This window comes from Cydia pomonella, chromosome 5 (genome assembly GCF_033807575.1).
Source record: "Cydia pomonella isolate Wapato2018A chromosome 5, ilCydPomo1, whole genome shotgun sequence".
Classification (NCBI taxonomy): domain Eukaryota; kingdom Metazoa; phylum Arthropoda; class Insecta; order Lepidoptera; family Tortricidae; genus Cydia; species Cydia pomonella.
This window is the reverse complement of record NC_084707.1, coordinates 10,147,947-10,167,162: the sequence shown is the minus strand read 5'-3', so window position 1 is coordinate 10,167,162 and position 19,216 is coordinate 10,147,947. Positions and strand designations below refer to the sequence as shown.

The 19,216-nt window shown below is 36.8% G+C and overlaps 1 protein-coding gene across 3 annotated transcripts in view; it reads left to right on the top strand.

Annotated features, from left to right (window-relative positions):
- Positions 1-19,216, top strand: part of LOC133518276 (muscleblind-like protein) — a 166,125-nt gene that overhangs the window by 13,647 nt on the left and 133,262 nt on the right. For all 3 annotated transcript variants that reach the window (XM_061851937.1, XM_061851935.1, XM_061851936.1), the window contains exon 2: positions 14,260-14,303. The gene's annotated coding sequence lies outside the window, so the exon portion shown is untranslated. The remainder of the gene's footprint in view (positions 1-14,259; positions 14,304-19,216) is intronic.

Genomic DNA, 19,216 nt, shown 5'->3' with positions numbered 1-19,216 from the left:
TAGAATATCGAACTTCGAAGTAAGAATTGCTCTCGTAAAATTGTGACACAAGCGTATTACGTGATATTTTTTACATTTGCCTTAAATCACGCTGATTCTACGTACACATATATAACCGCTTGCGCTAGGTGAAGTTGATTTCCAATCCCTAGGTAGACGTTATCTGCCAGTGCCAGCCAATTTTAACTCCTACATTTCTTCTTAATTTTGCAAAGGGGCGGCATTTTATCTGGCAGCTGCGTTTTCCTAATATTATGTTCATACAGAAGTATTTTAATATTTTGGAAATAAAAAAGTGTTTATATAGTTAATCATGAATCCACAGAGAATTATATTGTCTTCAGTATACCTAACTAGATATAAAATGTACGTTTCAATTTGTCATTAAGACAATTTCCATATGAACTAACTCCAATGTGGCACTCTCCGAACGTTCATTAGTTCCAGACTTATAGCTCCATTTCTAATGTCAGAGCATAATGCATGTCTAATTTCACGTTTTCGACTGCTCTGCAGATTAGTGACGTGAATTACGCGGCATAGTTTACGTAGACTGGTGCAAATTAGACAAGTATATGTAGGTAGGCATGTACCGCGTGCGCGTTCGGTGCAAACTGTATTTGCGCGGGCGCCGGAGAAAGTGCACCGGCGCTGCTCCACTTTCCACTTTAGACAAGCGTTATATTTCAATATAATACAGCTACACATTATACTATGCTAAGATAACTTGAAAATAAACGAGTTGCTCTGAATATCCTTCGCTCTACTGCAAGCAATAACGGTATGCGTTCGTATTTGTGATGATGTTGTGTTACACGATACTATTGATATACCTGATATTATGTTAAAGTAGAAATCCTTGGTTGTGGTCTGATTAGTGTGTTGATATCAATTGCATTAGCTGCTGCGCAGATCGGTATCTCGGAACATGTTACTGCCAATGAACTGGTATTGCATAACGCCTCAGAAACACGGGTAGGTATGTATATTTATGCAGTAATTTTCGTACTGTAATTGGCAAAGTTACTTAGTGAGTCTTAAGAAAGAGATTATGAAGTAAGTACTTCTTGGGTAACTGCTTGTGGGCTAGATTTAATGTGCGTGCGGCGCCTCAAGTCTGCGACGCGACATGCTCATGAATCCTCTTGCTTTATTGATTATAAACTAGTATAAGTATAGTTCATGTGTTTACTGTCAATTCCTGCCTCCTTTCAACATGAAGAATTGCACTTCAGTTTTAGTACGTTTTATGTATGCTAACCTTATTAACTATGTATGATTTGCATTTACCTTTCTGTCTCTCAATCTCGTATGATTGCAAATTGTTTAGAGGGTTTTATTGATATTTCGCCATTTACCTCGCGCATATTTTCCCCATCTAATTAGAAGTTTATGTACCCATACATGCTCGTACGTCGGGTGTCGTATTAGCTAGATTAGCATTAGTTAGCTTGAGCACAGCTAATTCGAGCTCTACAGACAAAATGCAGATAGCGCTGAATAACGTGTATGTATTTAGAAAACATTCGACTTCGTGTTTATAGCTCGTGCGTGCAAATATTTCTCTCTTCATTTGTAAGTACTTAGTTTTTTTATTTATTTATCGTATGTGTCGTAATGAATAATATAGGTCAATCAATATGCTAAAGTCTGGTAACCAATTTAGGTGTCACAAAGTCCAAAATTTTCAGTTTTTTACAATAATGCATAGGTATACTAAGTGTTGACTGATTACGGAATTGCTCCAAAAAGGGACCTGTTTAAGACACCTGTGTTTTTGATGCGTGTTGTACGTACAAGTGCCCAAGGCATGACAAACCTCCGAAGATTTGGTCCAGGAGTCTGTCTTGTTTAATCGCGGCTGCTGTAATCTCCGCTCCACTCCAATGGAGCCATTTGCATGCGCCTCGTGGGCGAGTCCGACTACCCACGGTAACACGGCTCGTAAATTTTGTCCTTTTACTTGCAAGGAGGGATTTTTTTCCCGAGAAGCAGATGCCCATTTTTCCGTAAGGGGCTAATTTATAGGATGTTGCGACAGAAGCTATAAAAGTCTTCGAATTAAAAGTCAGCGTCCGGAATGTGAGCGTTGACCTCTTTTCTAAAGTGGGAGCGAAAACTCTGTTTTTATTCGTATACCTGTCGGCGCCTATGGAGGGTTTGAATTTCATCTCGATGTTTTGTTTAATTAAGTTTTCGTGGTTATTGCAAAAGTTTCACGACAGTCGAGCTTACAGTACACTCCAGTGTGAAGGACTGAATATTATCTATTATTTTAATTAATAAAATACTCAACTGGTAAAAATAAATGGGAAGAATCGCCATAAATTGACCTTGTCATAAAGCCGATTCCGACTACAGCGACAGCATTATATTTCTCAGGTGCGAAACCTAAGCTGGTCCGCCTGCTGGTGCGCCCTCTTGTGACTGCAGTAGCCAATCTTCGCATGCAGTACTCGTCCGCACTGAGGGCATGAAAAGGCTCCGTGATAGGTTAAGACTGTTTGTATACGGGCGTTCAGAGCATCTCGCTTATTGTCAAGGTCTACTTTCCTTTACCTACTCCTCGAAATCATCAACCTTCAATTTTACCAACCGCCTCCACTCCGGATGCTTCATGTGTCTTTTCTGAACACCTTCAAAACGGAGTGATTGGCCCCCTGGTTTCCATACTTACCTTCAGCTTGTCATGCTTTATTCGTTCTAGATATTTATATACTCAGGATCATTGATTTTTGAGCATGCCTTCAAACCAAATTTTAATTAATTGCAATAGTAATAAATGTGTAAAATCTAAGACAAATCGTTGCTTTGATTTTGACCCAACCGGGATTTGAACCCAGTAGGTACTACAAGCTTCGTAGGCAGGGTACTATCACTACTGGCTAGTCTAAAGTAGCTGTTAAAAATAGAATTGTCTGGTTGTAATTGAGAGAGTAACGAGACGAAGTAACGAGCTCGGAATCGATACAATCGGAAAGACCATTCGCGGCATGGGCTCGATTCACTTTCTACTTAACGGGCTCTATTGTTAGTCTCCTCTAATGCATCCAATGTAAATGTCATTCTTCGTGGAAATTACTTATCGGAAAATTTAATTTTAGGGACTGTTATTTATTTCAAGCATCGGGGAGAGCTTAAATGGAGATAAGTAGTTAGTGCCTGTTTAAATTACAAAACACTACTGCCGTAAAAACTGTAAACTTAAAGTCAGAAAATAATTGCGAATAAACAAAGCAATTAATTAGTGTAAAAGTACTTTTATATATTTTAGTTTATTTACTTGAATAAATAAGCTACCTTTGGAAAAAAATTACAGTGGTTAGCAATTAAATACATAACGGACGGGAATGTGTGATGGCGGATGTTACCTGCTATACGTTTGTTTACCTATATAAGTACACCTTCCTTAGTTGTACTTACGTACTTACTACACATTAAGCATGCAGTTGAGCGGAGTGATGCATTTGCACCACGCATAAACTTCTTTTAACAAGTTTCAGTGGTGTATCTTAGTTTTAAGTTCTTTGTGTGATATGTTGTGATATGAATAAATTAAAAAAAAAATACAGTTGTTAGCAATGAAATGCATTTATAAGAATTGGATTAATATTCATATTTTGACATGTGTTTAATAAATTGTAGAATTGTCATGTACTTGAATATACTTTAGAAATGTTATGTACTTAAATAAATTGCAGAAATGTTATGCTAATGCGGAATGTCGCACGGTGTGTCGCGGAATGTTTTTATTTTCTGAAAAATCCCCATTGATTACAAGAGCACGTTACTTATCTTCATTCACACTACACCTAATGTTAGGTAGGTGGGTACTAGTATTTATTCAATGAACACGTTTTATTCTAAGAAAAGACCAGTACGTTTATGTTACAGTGGTCGATGTTGCAATAACCGCACTGACTCATACTTTTGGCTATTACGGCTCCAAGGCTAAGTGAGCCACTGCATATTGCCCGAGTTAAATAGTTTCCACTGATATCAAATTGCAGTATTAAACAAGATTGTAACTTAGTCGGCGTTGAAATTAGGACCTTCACAAACTACTGGCCTCTTATTTAATTATACGACTGTTTCAATAATCTCATGTTCTCGCTTCGGTGGTCAGTTAGTTAGGCTTGGAGTTGGAATTGGTTTAGTTAGGTGATTTGTTTCGCGACGGTTTACATGGTATACAAAAGAATTGAATGCCACGCTGCCTAAGTGGGAGAGAACAAAGAAGCACACCCTTAAAACGGATTCACGAACCGCGACGAGGAGACTCACTCGATTACTCAGCGTGTAATTTTGTATCAGGCCGGAGACTTGTGTAATAAGATTAATAAGTCTATCAATAAATATTTATAGGAGGCACGTTTTTGGTCGTTCCGCACCGACCAACACTAAAACAACTCGTAGGCTGTCTAACTTTTAACTTTGTTAGCGTTGAAACAATCCCAAATCAGCTTAATTTAAGTACTTATTTTGTGTCCGTTTTTTGTGCAGATATTCCCATTTATTTCGTAGTTTTACTTAGCTTCGAACATCTAAATAATCCATAATGACTGTTTACGAATGGAATAGAAAATTACTTTGTCAAAAAATTACTTAGTAAAATAAAGTTCTCGTTGAAAAAAAAAGATTTATTATGCGGTTGCAGAGAATATCTGACAGTTGACAGAAACAGGCAGCAAACAGCAACTAAAGTGTTTTGTATGTTTATTTATTACGTACTATTTTCCTGAAACATAACTTCAATACAATTTACAAAGTATAAAATGAGGAATATAAATAAATACATACCAACCTTCTTACTCAGTCTGTTGAACAAACTGTTATGACGACGTCATTCGTATCAAATAAAAAGCGTTGTTCAAGGACTCACGCTTAGTCATCTGGCCGGCCATCAAGTCAATTTAAGGCGTAGTTTCTATTTGTAGCCTAAATCTGATACGATGCGTTCGCAAACAGATTAGTTGGCATGCAATTAGAGTGCTAGGCTTGCGGTGCCCGCTAAGTGCCACCCGGCGGATTACGCCTTCGTGTTTGCTCACCGTCGAAGTGGACGTTTAGCGATCACCTCTCTAATACGCTTTGTTTGTTTATAGATGGCTGAATCATTGATTAGCCTGGGCCAAACCTAACCACAATGACTAAAATTTATCAGTTGAAACTATAAACTCTATAAAGTATAGAGTATTTTTTTTATTAAGATTGATTCTGAGTTTGCTTACATGATGGCCCAAAAATACGTTGAACTTTTTAAACTGATTGATAATTTTAACATACGTTTGCGTTTGTGTATCATAGCTAAAGGATAATATTTTGAAAATAGTACATTTTGTTTTATAAGTTAACCATACTTTGTATCGGGTGTTTCGGCCCAGTGCCGCAGTCAGAGTGTTAAATGATTGTAGTTTTGCTTTAAATGACATTTTGTAAAATTTGTATAAGTAAGAAAAAGATTCTTGAAAATTATTTGGCAACGTAATTTTGGTCCAACCTGTATTACACTTAGTTTCATAAAATCTGGACGACAATAATTGACGACTTAGGCTAGGTTCAGTAGGTCCAGGGAGGGGAAACCTTAGTAAGGAAAAAGGAATATTTAAGTAAAAGTGGTAGATATTAGTAAAAACTACTGCCTGATTAATTATTGGGATCAGAGACTAAGCAGATCATTCGCTCTTTTGGGACCCAACAACAATCGAGTTAAAATGGGGAATAGAAATTTAAAAAAAAAACAATTTTCAGTGTGACTGGTTAATATTTCTGTAATGTATTTGCTATTACAGAAAATAAACCAGATAATCATAATAAAAAGCAACATTTACGCGTTTTGCAAAAATAACCAACATTCGACGCCATTAAATAAGATAAGGGAGTAGCGATCATATATAGTATCGCAATGTTATGATTGAAATACATTAAATGTAATGATTTAAGTTGCAGAGTTCAAGTGCTCGACATGGCGGACTGAATGCGACTAATTAGAAGCATACATAGCCGTACACCGTACAGGTCGCCATTAAGTTGTATTTAAGAGTCAATCACCTTGCAGCGGGGGCGAGCACGTGGGCTCGTTGCCAATGAACTTGAAACGACAAATGCCTTGCATGCTAATATTGCTAAGCCTACCGCGGAGTGTAATTGATGCCCCTTGCACGAGACGAAATTAGTGTATTTCACGCGTAGAAGCGATGGTGGTCCATAGTTCAGACGTTCGAATTTCATAATCTTAAACCGAAACGGGACTTAATCGCTACTTTTATCACTTGGCCTGACGTTTCGAACGTGACATTACGTTCGTGGTTACAGGCAGACGACGAGGTGTTGTATCAGCATCTTTTAGCTGCGCGGGTTTTGAGAACTACCCGTACTTGATTATTCACTTGTAAGCAATTCAATTCAATTTATTTTCAGAACACGTGTACGTTACATAGCATATGCAACATAATATGTTCGAATTTCAATCTGGAAGTGAATCTGATATTTGTTTACCCTAGCTTTTCGGTGACGCAAAAACATCGTAAAGAAACCTGCATATAAGTAGCACTTTAGGCCAGAGTGGGGACTATAACCCATCTCTCTTGTGTATGAGGCCTGTGATTAGCACGTATATCGGTTGAGATTATTAGTTAAACTACCTTAAATTTCAGTTCAACCAAATAAACACCAACTGTTACATTTATGCAACAAAACATAATAACATAATGTACCGTGTCTCGAAATAACTAACAAGCAGCAAGCCTTGCGCTCCCTGAAACAATAAAGTCCCTGATTTATCTTAACCGCCTGTTTGTTTGCATCCGTATGGGGATAATGTTTCTGAAAAAGGTATCAACGTGATTAAAGTGTTAAGTTGATGTTACAATAGGGAAGAAGCTAGGTTACTTATCCAATTACTAATTCAGCACAAAAAAGTTCTTATGTGTGTAAGTCGGCACACATAAATTATTTAATCTAAGATTGTCATAAATGTTTTTCAATTAATTTACTTTTCGCAAAATACGTTATCAATCAACATCGTAGATATAAAATGAAGCAGGCGGCAAAAATAATTTTGGCTGACTTAAAGTTATATCGTTCTAACAGAATTCAAGGATACGTAAAAGCTGAAAATTTATGTCATATCCATGGCATCCATTTCCCAGCAGCACGCAAATTTTACGGCTGTTACGGGCACGCACTCCATACAACATAAACATCAAATTATAAAAATTAAGGCAAAATATCAAAATTGGAAAAGGTTAATTTGCTTATTCATACCAATGCATCTCCTAGGTTTGTATGTCTCGGTACCTCATACCTCGTTGTGTGATTCAGCTAATTATTTAGCAATGTTAAAGTAGATTGCACTTAGATAAAGTATATTTAATTTATTTATTACCTTGCAAATTGTTACCAACATGTTACTTCTTGTCTGCAATCGTTACTCACCGGTTTCGAATAATTGTGTTTTTATGGAATAGTGACCAAATTAGGTTCGAGTTAATTGTTACGCGTGGGTGCGGCGACGATTCTGTTCTCTTCCACTTGGTGTTTATCGATTAGTTAAGAATCCGCGCCCATGGGCCAACTTATGTCATTTGGCCGGGAGTCAAGGCCGGCGCTGCGCGGCGCGCCGGTGCCGGCCCGGCCTTATTTGGAGATTGGTGGGCGCCAGTTTTACGACTTTGCCTTTTTTCCTACGACCCGTTTCCATGTTGGCTACACTAGATAAAACATCTGTATGAGAGCTGTAGACAGACGAAACATTGACCTTTGTCAGGCGCGTCTCGTTCACATTGTGCCACGGGCGGCGACAAACTTTTCAAAATCGTTTAATTACCTACTTAATATCATAAAAAAATATTGACCTATTTCTTTTACTGCATAAACGGAGTAACTCAACTGGCCCATTTATACAGGCTATTTTTATCGTACTGTCACAGAGGGGTAGCGGAACATTCGGAAATATTAACTATTCGTGACGGTAGCGGGCCCTGTTGGCTGGAAAAATGGAACGTGACATTTTAAATTTGGCGCGTTGCTCGCGACATTAATCTGGCGCGTCGTCGCCCTCGCCGTGCCGTGCGTGGCCTAATCCGCGCTCCCAGAACGACCCGGGAAGATGGAAAAATCTCGAAAGACTCACATCAAATTACCAGCTTTAAAGCGTAGTGAATTCCCCTGGGCCCTAGATGACACACCTTGCCTTTCAGGAACGCCCCTAAATAACGCGGCGGTGTCCTTCGGGAAGTTTGGAAGGTTCACGCGCGCACGTGCTTTTGTCATACTTTTGTCGAGTTTTACCTACGACGTGCCGCGCATATCGATTGAGTTCCGAAAGCGCGTACACACACAACTTCACTAATTCTTTTTAAAGTTTTTAGGGGAACACAAAAGTTGGGACCCTTGTTAAAACATTTCCTGGGTTAGTATATTTTTAATTCGCTTATGTCACAGTAAGTCCCTTTATGTTTTCCTGTATTTTAAGTAGTGGACCCCAACGTTGGGTTGCTATTAAGGGTCACTGAATCCCTGCCTTAATTGGATTATCTCATATTATTCACTATCCATGAATGTTGACAATCTTTATAAGTTTTTGGTCAGAATAAGTATAACTACATGGATATTTACTCTTAATTTAATCTGCATCACGCAAAAGGTTACATTTAATTTTAATGATGGAAATGTGAACCTATCTATAAGTTGAGTATGGTGGGATTAAAATCGTACAGGAAGAAAGAACAAATCTAATACATTATCATCTTGTAGGCGGGTTGACATAAAAAACTTAATTATACCTATTTCTTTAAAATTAACTTAGCAGAATATTCAAGAAACTTTTAATTTTGACAGTAACTACCTACTATGCAAAATTCCATTAACAAGATATGATTGCAAGCTAACTTGTTATTGTTACTTTCCATCTAAATAGAACCTACTTGCAAGTCTTGCAACAGTGACAAAATGTCTGAAACTCAAATTATCATTGGCCAATTCATCTGTTGTAGATGCTTATATACATCAGATTCTGTAAACTAACAACTGATTCAATTAAGTAAGTACGTATACTTCAGATTGTATTGATACATTTACCAATTTAATTATTAATATATCATATAATATCTCAAGATTCAAGGGCTATTGACGTCACTTAGAAAGTATTTAAAAATACAGGGTGTTTATTTAGTCACCGCTGCAATAATTTACGGGGTGTGGATATATAGGTCATACTGAGTAACTTTTACTATGGAACTAACCCCGAAATCGCGAAAAAAATTGGCTGTTTCATTTTGATTGTCTGACTTTAACATTTATAAAAAAATTACTCTATGGGAGAGTACTTCTTTTTTTTTCGCTATTTCGGGTCCCATAGTAAAAGTTGCTCAGTATGACCTATATATTCACCCCGTAAATCATTGCAGATAACTAAAGAAGCATCCTGTATGTATCTGTTATGTGCAAAATATAAAAAACGGACAATATACAGTCTATTATTATATTAAATATGAAATACAAAAGATGTACCGCAACAAAAAGACCTGGAGCTTCATACTCGTAACTATAAATTATGTTAACTGAAAATTATGATTTTAAAGGGCATTTAAAAATACGTGTTCTTACACCTGCTTGAGGATAATAATAAAAATTAAAGACCATATACAACCGAGCTAATTGGATTTAACTAATATTTTCTTTATGTAAAAAATTATATTAAGTAAACCTGCAAATACATAGTCGGACCTAACTTACTTTGAATGGCATTTGCTAACCAAAGTGTGCTATTGCCATTATAAACGTTTCTATGAAAATATGGCCTTTATAATGTCACTTAAGCAAGTAAGCCAAGCTTAGACAGAATCTATGAATTTTTTATTACTTGTTTAAATTCAATCTTTAATTGACCATATTGTATAAAAACATTTTTATGAAGCTTTAAAATATTTTCATGAATTTCATAGAATTACTAAAATTAATTATCATAAAAAGGCCTCACCGTAAACTCCTCGCTATTAGTAGCAGTGAATATTTTAACCTAAATTAACAAAGTCGTTAACCTACTTATGATAAAGCCTGCGCTAAGCAAACCCAATTTCAAATGTCAAAGTCAAGTCAACTCAATAATATGAAAGATAGCAACAAAACATTTGTTAGTCAGCGGCCTTTGTCTCGCTGAGCCAACTAAGCTTTCAAATGCCGCCGCTTCAGACGTTCGCTGAAAAGGCGCACAACACGTTAGCTGCGCCGATACCGCCGAACTTGCACACTTGCGGCTCACGCGGCTTACTTTAACTTATCCTCGCCACTCCGACGGTTATTAGCCCCAACGTGAACGTGTTCACGTTCAGACACTAATTTAGACTAAGACTTAGTTACCTCTCCTTTTATTCTGGTCTAAAATAACTAGATGTAGATTACTGATGTTTCTTGCATTAGATAGTCTTTTCTCCTCGGCCTTATTTTAAATAGAATTTATATAAGAATTATTACTTAAATATAATTTTATATATTATTATCGCTAAAATATACCACTATACGATTCTGAATATGGTTTTGAGTGTTTCCTACTTGTTAAACTACGTACAGAGCTCGCTAGGCAGCTATCGTGTTACATAAAATTGAATTTCCCGCGACTTGTCGGCTCCGCAATGAATTCAACAATAATTAGAGTTGGTGCGAGAGAGCGTTCGCGGAGCTTACCGGCGGATGTCACAAATCCTAGCCAAGGGCCGGGGCGTGTAATGCAAATAACTGTGTTTACCTGGCCCCACCCGCCGCCGCCGCGCCAATGTTGCGCGATTCATAATAACGGCTTTTATTTCCGTAACTAGCTGCGACGCTCTCATTTTGTCGGTTAACGCGCATTGTGTCACCGCGGCGAAACGAATGCCGCTCCGTAATGGAGTTTCTCGACTCTGCTTTTTTACATTTCTTGTTACAAAATGTGATTATGTAACTAGAGTAGAGACGCGAACGTACTGCAAATACCACAGGAGTAATACATTAAAACTCTCGATTCGGGGTATTACAACTAAACTTTGCACATTTGCGACGAGATATATTTGCCTTAAGACTGTTAATTTATTTGAACCGATTCTCAAGTTCCTCAATGAATTACTATATCTGAGCTTGAATGTTATAATTATTATTTATTGTCCCATTTATTTAGCGGAACAACTGTTCTGTGGGTAAGGCGACGCCAATGTGCGAATGATGACACCCTCGAACAACACGCGCACGAGCAAGTAGTGTTAACGACGATATCCAGTTTCATGCGAAAGAGTTAAATATTCCACCTACGATATACCCATCCTACGTTGATAATATACCTTTTAACTTACGGAAAACTTACTGGCATAAAAATAGTCTGAAGTTCAAATAGCAAATTTTCTACGACTCGGGAATGATTAAAATATGATTAAAAAATGAGATTCTCGCGTTCAAATTTACATACCTATTTCAAGGTCCATTGTCAATGTTGTTGTTGTCATAGAGTAATCCCAAAGGTGGCCCGACAAGCATAAAAAACTATTTTATTTACTTATGGAGATTACACAAAAGAACAAAATTGTCATAGTCAAGCAGCAGCCCATATCAGATATTAAACACACTAGAAAACACCGGACAAGTAGGTACGAGTCGGACTCGCCCACCGAGGCTTCCGTACTTTTTAGTTTTTTTATTATAGCGGCAACAGAAATACATCATCTGTGAAAATTTCAGCCGTCTAGCTATCACGGTTCATGATACAGCCTGGTGACAGACGGACAGACAGACAGGCGGACGGACAGCGGAGTCTTAGTAATAGGGACTCGTTTAACCCTTTGGGAATGGAACCCTAAAAAAAGGACACCTGAATATTATCAATCATTTTTTAAAACCTATATCTTGGAAATTGCTGTCCAAATATTCAAGCATTTCTTAAAGCTTCCAACGGTAATGTTTATTTAGCATTATAATATTTTTAAATAATATTTCTATATTGGAATGATACCTAGCTACATCGCAAAGCGACGTACACGCGCTCCAAACTTCAATTTGAAGCAAACTCAGCAAGAAGCCACGTTTAAGGGCTATTGCGAGTTTAACATTGCTATAATTTGCCGGGCATATTGGAAAACTTGTAATTGGCTTAGTTTTATATTCGCACAGCAGTGTGTGGGCTAAACTTAAATAATATCATATAGGATTGATATTAAATTGAAAATTAATACGAGTATTACACGGATCGTTTTAAATTGAAATAGAAAACATGGTTTTTTAAAGCAAATATATCGAAAGAAAATTTAAAGGTCAATTTAGGGTGTCTTTATTTTAGACTACGTGTGCACTTTGATAAACAGCATGGTCAGCAAAAACATAATATATTCTGCATTAGGAACTAACAAAATATATATATTTGATTGAATTGGATACCACAGCCTTTATATTTACCTGAAGTAAATACGTTGCTTTCAAGCTATCCAACGTACCAAACACATTTAAAATGTATTTAGGCCGTTTTAAGATAAGATGCATCTTTTTTCTTTTGGTATACATATAGATATTATTATCTTCATCAACCTATACAAAAAATTTAACAAGCAATTAGGGTCCGACCCAAGCGGGATTTTGCGCCGAAACCGAAGGTTCGGTTTAGACTCAGAAACCGTAACCGAAACGTTTATAGACGTGTTAAAATCGTTAAAAAAATGTCGGTGGCCTTCCTTTTAGACATACTCGTATTATGCACCAGGGATCGGAAACCGGTATTTTTTGTATGGGAACGAAAACGGTATTTTTTCGTTCTTTGTTAATTACTTCATTTCTAATTAGGCAATCTAATAATACGAAGTCGTTATCTGAAAACACAACTGAGTCCTACATTTAGAGTATAAAATAAACCGAAATATATGGTTATTCCGATGTTTTTGCAAAAAACCGGTTCCGATCCCTGTTATGCACAACGAAACGCCAATTAGAATTCATTGATCATTATAGACAACTAGCCTAGTAAGTAAGTGCTATACAAAAAGTAGTTGGCCGAACGGTTCGTCAGTTTTTGGCCGAAACCGAGACTTCGGTCAGACACTACACAGTGATGTGCTAAGAAGCCTGAAATATGTATTTTATTATTTCTAACAAGAAGTCCCTTCCCTATATCAATTTTCAGACCTCTAGCATCAAAATTGTTGCGGAAGTTTCATATAAACTTGCATCCCCTAGTTTAAGGGATTGGGGGTTAAAAAATTATAAGATTTAGATTTTTTTGTTGTTTGTAGTACAAATATAGCTTACATACCAAATTTCAGCTTTCTAGGACTTCGGGAAGTACCCTAGAATTTTGATGATCATCAGTGAGCGAGTGAGTGAGTGACGAAATCGGGGTTTTTAGATATCAATAAAATCTAAAGTAAAAGAGATATTCAATTGAAACTTTTTATGTCTAACTCTAACTAACATCATATCCCGAGAGTTTAGTTTATCTGGTTTAATCAAAACCCAAAAAAAAACAACGAAGCGCTTCTTGAAAAGGTAGGTACATAGGTCCTTCGCTTCGCTTGGCACGTCTTGGCGGGGGTACTACCGTGCTCCCTAGTAGGTTTGAATTAAGAGACATTTCAATTAATTATCCTTCTTGCCTAGTCGGTAGTGACCCTGCCTGCGAAGCAGGAGGTCCCGGATTTGAATCCTGGTAAAGGCATTTGTTTGTGTGTTTATCACAGATTTGTTCAAGAGTTATGGGTGTTTTATATGTATTTAAGTATTTATCTGTTTGTATATATTAAATATATTTCGTTGTCTAGTACCCAAAACACAAGCCTTATTGAGCATACAGGTCTATTTGTCTATAAGATTTTCCCATAATAATTATTTAATTATTTTACGGGAAAAAATGCACTTGTATATTTTCAATTATAATAGCTGATTCAGCAGCATGATCTCACTACTCTCGCGAGCACCGCTGCATTGGCTCCGAAATAAAACCAGCCTTTGAATGCGTAATGTTCGCTATAAAATGTTTAGCTCTTTCGCGCCACAGCTTTGCCCAAGAGTATTACAGTCATGTTTTAATGCGCACTGTCTAACCTCATTCTGTAACAGCGATGCAAATTTTGTAACACAAAGTACCCTATGATATATTTGAAAAATGCTTGACCTCCAAAATTGTTATCAAAGATAAATATTAATTTATTTGTACATTCAGTGAGGACTGTATACGTATACAAATGTGTTATAAAATTAGTGAATAGTTTTGTAACTTTACTTATAAGTATTGTTTTTTGTTTTCAGATTTTGGCCCGGAGTCATATCATTATATAGGAGCTAACTTAAAAGTAAGTGCTATACATAAACAATGCAGGCTCCCACACTTGGGCAATTTGGATAGGAACAGGGTTCTAAATCGGTCTCCAGTACGACCAATGTTTTTTTGTATCTTTTAGTCTGCCTGAAAAATTATTTCGTATTTTAATATCTTGCCGTGTCTGCGTGTCATATTTTTCATGATTACTCTCTTGGCAAAATACCAAGATCTTTTCCGCTTATCTTTCGTAACTTTTGCTCAGCAAAATGGCTCAAGATTCCTCGATATTTGTCTCGGAGCGTTTTCTTGTTAATCTTCACCTTAATATACTCATACCTACAGTACCTACTACCGAGTAGCTGTTAGTGATTACAATATACATTCTTAGTCTATTATTACCACAAATATAACGTAAGATATATTTACAGAAAGGAAAGTTAATAACATTTTACCTCTTTGGTACAGTCCCTGAACTGAACAGGCAGGTTTTGTTCAGATATTTGTGAACACCTTGGCCCCTCCGATATATCGCGACTGTATTATTAATGGCTATTAACCCAAAAAATGTGTGCAATTATTCAAACATTTTTCCCGCTTGACCTTCCACGTGTTTGTTTTGAATTGTCTGAACGAGTGAAGGTCGTCATGCGGGCTCTCATTGTTTTTGTGTTGTGCACACACGAGCCCGCACTAGAGCACAATCCCCGAGAAACACGAGCCATTGTCCAGGGCTCCGAGGCGGTCCGCATTAATAAATGCCAGATTGCCTCTCCACTCGACGTCAAGCCTACATACCTGTGCCACTATTGTACCTCCAATTGCTCTCTGTTTATATTACAAAGTCCGTGTACCTCGTATTCGCACTCTCTCACTTCAATATCACTCCGAGCTAAATTGTAGCGTACATAGCAAGACATGGAGTGACCCTACGGATGCGAGCGGAAGCTATACTCTGGATAAATCTTAGATTTTAGTTCATTCAGATTAAGAATAATCTTTGATCTCCGGTTTTTAAGTAAAAAATCGACATACATTAATAAATACGTTATCCTATTTTTTTCCTGTACTAAGTATGTACGGACTGGATGTTATTTCATACGTACGAACTTATAATAATTCTAATGCGTAGCGTACCTACGTTATTTGTTGTAATTAATGTATGAAACCACTTTCTGTACTCTGACAGTATTTGCAGTGAGTTTGTGATCCTATCCCAGTAATCCTTGCAAACAAACTTGGTCCAACCAGTTTTACAATTTCTGTTTTAGAATAACGAAACTTTTCATACCAGTATTAGTCTGTTTTATGTCCAAACATTCTTCAAGCAATTTGATTTCGAAAATGTATTCGGCAACATAATAATTTGTCTATAACAGATGAAATGGTTGCGGGCGGGAACAACCCCTGCTCGTTTCGGTATTCTTTGGGGTAAAACAGTATCCTATATTTATTATCCACGGGCCGTTAGAGTTTTACGAGCTTTAGAGGTGGTCCGGGAACAAAATTCTATCTTCTAGCGTAGCAATCTAAAGGTTCTAGTGCGCCATTTCAAACTTTGATATCTAAATACTGAAACCATATTCTCAGCCATGCATTCGAGTGAAACACGGAGTGTTTTAAAACGCATAAAATATGAATATTATGTCATCCTCGTATAAATTTAATATGCCCAGTGAAACGAAAGTAGCTTGTACTATTAGTCATGAATAATCAATGTGCGCTATGATAAACGATTCATTTTGAAAACTCGAAAAAATTATGTTTAAGAATAGAGTACAAAGAGATGTCATTCTCGAAACTTTGTCGATGGACGCTGAAACCTTAAAACCCCTTACTGTAGTTCATGTCCGCACTTGGCAGGAAAGTGGAAGTAACATGAAGAGAACTTTCCACTCGAGGTGCAGTCGTACTTACCTTGTCTGGAAAAGGATCAAACTGCGGTGCATTCACCGCAATGTATTATGCAGTCCCGGAGCCAGGGTGCTTGTGTAAGCGGCTCGGAATCACTTCCACTCCCGTCGTGGAACACTGCGATTCCTTGAGGATTTACTATTCCAAAAGTTAAAAGAAGCATTTCGATTCCGATATCTTTCGTAAATTACTTGCCATTGATATATTCGATGAACGTTACCTGCTGCACTGCTTTGAGCGGTCACTTTGACTAGAGCTTCGTTTTATTTAGTAAAACTTAAGAATGTAGCGTATTTTCTTAAGTTTCACAGTGAGGAAAGAGCGTTTTCATAAAAAAAACTACTGATTAAATTTGTTTTTTGTTTGCTAGGTAGGTAATGCGAAATTAAAAGCACAAACTCTTGTCAAAAAAGTGACTATATCTTAATTTTGCGGGCGAGAAAGCATATAGGTTAGTGACCAAGTTTTCGTAGCGTCATGTTTGTTGTTATTGGCAGCAGTATTTACTTGTAGCGCAGTATCCTGTATTAGCATTAATGGTATCTAATAATCAAATTACATCAACCAAATGCCATTTATGTTTCGGCAACAAAGGCTTCTAAGAAAGACACGGAAGCCAATTCGAACTTACATTTGGATATCTAGGTAAATGATGTCATAATAAGATTATAAAGTTCGAATCGTCCTCACGACCTATGGCCAGTGGTGCTACGGCGTAGCGCGGCCTGTGCCTTTCGTAGCAACCTGCTAGCAAATGCCTTGACATTATCTTCGTTTAGTGCATACATTTTTTTCTTAAATTGAGTTATTATTAGATGGATTTGCTCAAAATGCGGATTATTTTACAAGGTTTTATGTAGTTGTCTGTATATTTGTAATCTAGCTAAATTAGACCTACTTCCCATTATTCGAATGAGCTGAAACGTATCATACCTAGTTATGTCACTTAGGCGACAGTACAATATTATGGTACCATCGAGCTGATCTGATGATGAAGACCGGGTGGCCTTGGAATGTCTGTGATAAAACCACACAATCAGTGTCATTGTTTCGGTTAGTTAGAATTGTCTCGATGAGTAGGTAGTATTACTTGACTATTGAAAACTAAATAGGTATAGTCAGCGATAAATGCTTTTATTAACGATAAAACTTATTAGTTGTTCGCTTGAGTCGGAAAGTAATATGACACCATTGAATGGGTGGTCCAATTGTCTCAAATTGAGTGTACCAGTCTTTGGAGTCCCTTATGCTACAACAGTAACGCCTGATATGTAGAAAGATATGTTTTCAGAAAGTTTTGAATAAATATTTTTAGCAATGATTTCATGGTAGACTACTAATATTGATGCCTCTTAGGCCAACGATGAGATATCTAAACTGTAACTAAAGAGTAATGAACCAACTACTTATCTCATGAGACCCATTTAGATTTACAAGGTAAAATTATAACTCTTCATGTTTACACGAAACATAATTTTAACAAGCCCATGTGTCTGGTCGTGTCATGCGGTGGTTCCGTTGGCTAATCGTGTCTAATTTCCTACACGTCGGTCGTTGTAGTAGCTAGGAAGCACGAATGAGATTGCGGGCTGGCGTGTCATTCTCCGGTACTCGCGCTATACCACAGCCAGCGTAACGTATACGGAATGAAATCTGGACAAAGTTTTGAACATGTAAAAAGTAAATAAACTGAAATTACATCTAACCGACAATTTTTAGTCTATATATAAGTCAATTGATCCGGTAAGTTGCATTGGCATTGGATTCTTTCTCTTGAAATTGTGGTCAACCTAGAAGAACAACTTCGCGAAACTGAATGTAATTCCTCCAGTACTAATTCCCTATGCCGAAAGCGGATATGGAGGAACATTTTTTGAAAACGGGTTACAGCTAAACGTCTGTTTATATTATTTTTGCGTCCTTTTTCTTTTTGCAAAAACTACTGCTAGAAAGTCTGGTTCAGGGAAATATTCCAACACCAGCCAGTGTTCTGGGAGAGATCGATTAAGGAAAATGACGGCTCGCTGAGTCACAAAATCTTACAGGTCACGAGAACAATTCAAATGTGGCAGTAAAACTATTTAAAAATATCTTGAAGATATGGGCATCGGCAAACGTTCAAGAAATGTTAAGCCCACCGTCTCCAAAAAAATTAAAAATAACTGAAAATGCGGGTACGATATTTGGTCAAAAATGCAAAAAAACTGCTGTTTTGCATAATATGATTTATGACATGGTGACGAATCATGTCATTTAAAATTAAATTCGTGGCAAGGTAACTATTAATTTAGTAATAACTATTAATTAACTATTAAACAAGGGCGAGAATGTGAAATATGTCGAGCATACAAAGTTTACTAAAAAAGTTTTCCTATGGAAGATAAAATTTGAACTAAAAATATGCCAACATTTATGCTGTCGACAGCCATAGCCTTAACTATAACTTCCGGTAGTTAAAAAAAATAACCATGTTATTTTTATTGATTACGACGTTGTTTCTTGGCCTTTACGAATAGCCACTTTGTTCCCTTATGTTTGCTATTAATCCATTTTCAATTGTGGCATTCTTAATACACTGGCGATAAATTATTTCAGTTTTGTTAATAAGATTTTGGGCTTACTAAAATTGAAAGACGAGAATAGCTTAATATATATATATATATAACTATTAATTAACTATTAAACAAGGGCGAGAATGTGAAATATGTCGAGCATACAAAGTTTACTAAAAAAGGTTTCCTAGGGAAGATAAAATTTGAACTAAAAATATGCCATCATTTATGCTGTCGACAGCCATAGCCTTAACTATAACTTCCGGTAGTTAAAAAAATAACCATGTTATTTTTATTGATTACGACGTTGTTTCTTGGCCTTTACGCATAGCCACTTTGTTCCCTTATGTTTGCTATTAATCCATTTTCAATTGTGGCATTCTTAATACACTGGCGATAAATTATTTCAGTTTTGTTAATAAGGTTTTGGGCTTACTAAAATTGAAAGACGAGAATAGCTTAATATATATATATATATATA